We start from the raw sequence: 3546 nt of genomic DNA on the forward strand, positions 1-3546 counted from the left end.
TATTTTGACGTTATTCATTGTTATTAGACTTCTTTTTGCATTCAATGGAAAACTAAGAAAACACATGCACACGGGAAAAAATCCGATCTCCGAAATTAGAAAAATGACTCATGATTTCATGAACACAGCCTATTTTTATGTTATGAAAATACACCATGAATAAAATTCATGATATCATGATCAACTTTTGCGTAACACAGCAAAAAATGAGCTAAATTCATAGGTTTAACTTTTAACCAAAAAATGCAAAAAGAATAAAATAAAGCATCAGACTGGATTCGAACCAAGAACCTTGAGATCATTAAACTCATACTTTGACCACTAGACTATCAGTACTTGTGTAAGTTGGAAGACAAAAGGCGTATAAGACATACCTATGTAGTGCGGTTTATGAACACGGTTTGCCAAGTACGTGTAACGCTTGTAGCGGTCTTGATTCCACTGCATTATGAAATCATGAATTTCCATGACGAAATCATGAATTATTGTTACGGTTTGATGGAATGGCAAGTTTTTTCATTTCATGATTTTTTATTCATGAAAATAGAATCGGATTTGTTTCCGTGCACACGGCCAATACGAATAATTAAGAGAGAGAGAGAGAAAGCCACTTCTTCTCAGCTGTATAAATTTCTTAAAACTGCAGGTACTCTTTTTTTATTGATTACTGTATTTGTACAGGCTCAATCGAATAAACTTTACAGAGCCGAGTTATCATTTTCATTATACATTATTGATGTCTCATTTTTAAAGTTACAGGAGCTGGACCGGATACTCGCGGTTGTCTCGAGGTTAGTGGAGATTTACAATTTTTTTGGATGGGAAAAGGGAGAGGGAGGTTTGAGATGTGGTTTACGATACAACTGCAGGTACTCAAGGATGGGAAAAATCGTTTCATTTGGCATTTACTACTCACTCACACGCATATAACATCAAAAACGAGCAGTAGCTTGTTCGAGCCGCACTGATCTCGTTAGTATTCTCATTGCTTTTATTTTCTTCGATAAACGCAGCACTGAGCAAACCAGTCAACTGAGCGTAACATGAATGATTTTGAGTGTAGTAGTGTGGATGATTCCTCACTTATTGTTTTTTTTTACATTATGAGCCTTTTTTGATTGTATTCTGCTAAGTGCAGAAAGAATCCCTTATTATTTTCTAGCTTTAAACACAAATTGACACGACTCTAAGCCATTTTGCAGATCATCCAATCAGGGAAGGGATTGAATGTTAATCTGAGTTGAAGCTTACCACCATTTAAGTGAAACAAAATATTACACTGTAACACATAAACGTAAGCGTCATGCAAATACTGTAAAACTGGTGTGGCCAATTCTACTGATTTAAATCACTGAGCTTAAAAATATCTCACTCGGCTAGCATTTAAATCGATTGCGGTCGGTTTTTACGCAATCAATCGGGTTCTCCCTCGGTAGAGAAAATTATGTGGCTTCCTTTCAGTTTATCCTTCATTCCTTCTATTGCTGTCAGTTCCGAGTCTACCTGGAGAGTCAGTTGGTTTAGAGAAATTACATTCCTTCGGTATTCTGTTTTTAGGTTTTTAGCATGGATATTTTGTTTCTGTGGTGCTCGGGCGAGTGAAAGAATTTCTCCATGCTTGCAGGTACTCAGCACTGAGTTTGTTAAACTTCCATAGTTCTGCTGTTTTCATAGCCAAATCCCAAAAATTTCGTGAAATTTCGTACAATTCCGTCTTATAAGCGTGAGTTTTGGTTGGAGGATTAACACGCGAGGTATTCTCCCAGGAGGACTTAATAAATGACTCAATTTGAGAATGATTTTTAGCGCACGGTTGCTAATGAACTTGATTTTCATTTATTTTTACCAGGGTTGCTTCCACTCACTTGCTATAAAAAATTGTTTTTCGGAATTGAGAAATCATTAGACGATTTAATGATATGTTGTATTTGTAAGTAATAAGAAGAGGTTGTAAAGTAAATGTTTGACTCATAAAACCTGTCAATTTCGCATTAAGAGCGTAACAATAAGTGATCTTATGATTCGTGAGCGTTCACTCAGAGTGAGCGCTCACGAATCATAAGATCGCTGATTGTGACACACTGAAATTGACAGATTTTATGTATCAAACACATACTTCAAAACCTCTTCTTGTAACACACAAGTACTAATTACCATTACAACATCTAATGTTTTCATAATTCCGAAAAAAAATTTTAATAGCAAGTGAGTGGAAGTAACCCTGATTTTTAGTCATATGATGGAAATCATTTCCATACCACGAAATAACACGCAGGCCTTCATCAGGAGCTACAAAATAAAGAGGTCAGTGGTGACAATGCATCGCTTTTGTTATTATTTTTTTCAACTAAGCGCCCAATAAACTGGGATGCTTAAAGCATTCAGTTCAACTAACAAATTTATGCGTGTGGCTGAGGGAAGTGGGTATAAGAAGACGGGTAAATATTTTGTTTTGAGGTTAAATAAAACCCCTTTGTTGTTGTATGGTCATTACTTGTTCGGGGATGAGGTTTGAACCCGTGACCAGTGTTCGGGAAATCAAAATACCAAAACTCATGCTTTAGATTCTCATACATTTTCACGCACTCTCACTCATAACGCCAAAAAACAATACAGCTAAAGCCATCCAAACATCATTTGACGCATGCTTATGCATGTTTTGTTAGTCTTCCATCGAATAACGCAAAAACAATAACAATACCAACGCTGAAAAATTAAGCAATGATTTCTTGATCCGGACATCTCATCGGTGATTATTGCGCAGTTCCCTTAACTTATAAAGAAATTCACAACTTCTTCGACTTCTTCCATAAGTTTAATTCTTCTATGCTTTCAGGAGACCGTTCTGATGTAGTTGTTAACATCCATACATTTCACGCCAAAATCACGAGCCGTCATTTTCCAGGATGCTTTCAAAGTATTGGCTGCGTTAGTGTGAGATTAGATTAGATCAGATACCTTTCACGCCAAAATCACGAGTTCTAATCTCATCCTCAATCAAGTAACAAATGACCCAACATTGTTAAAATTTTTATAAAAAACTAATAAATAAAATAAAATATGATTTCAAAACATCAATGAATTTATCAGAACATCTGGAATTAAGATTGCTGAAGTACTAGAAACTTTCCTGTGTTTCTACGACTATGAAAAAGCTTCTCGGATATTCTGCAAAATGTTCTGAGCTTCTACAAAGTTCATCGAACTGTTTTGAAGTTTCCTGAGCTTTAACAAAATTCACTGCATGAAGTTTAACAAAGTTTCTCGAATCGCTACATTATGTATTCTAGTCACCTTCAGTGGAACAAAGGGCCACATTGAAAAACTTCCATCTTGGGCGGTTGCTATGTGTTTCCCTCAACTTCTCCAAAGTTCACAGAATCACTATAAAGTTCAGTGGTATAGAAAACAAACGAATTTATGTAATGTTTACCTGCAAAGTTTTCTCTATTTCTACGATGTTTTTGACGAAGTCTTTGCAGTTTTATGAAGAAAAGTTCCTAACTGCAACGAAACTCCCCGAAATTCGCTAAATTTCAAGAAAGT

Source organism: Ochlerotatus camptorhynchus, unplaced genomic scaffold, assembly GCF_037179485.1.
Source record: "Ochlerotatus camptorhynchus isolate MF236.1 unplaced genomic scaffold, CSIRO-AGI_Acam_v1.1 ptg000249l, whole genome shotgun sequence".
NCBI lineage: Eukaryota > Metazoa > Arthropoda > Insecta > Diptera > Culicidae > Ochlerotatus > Ochlerotatus camptorhynchus.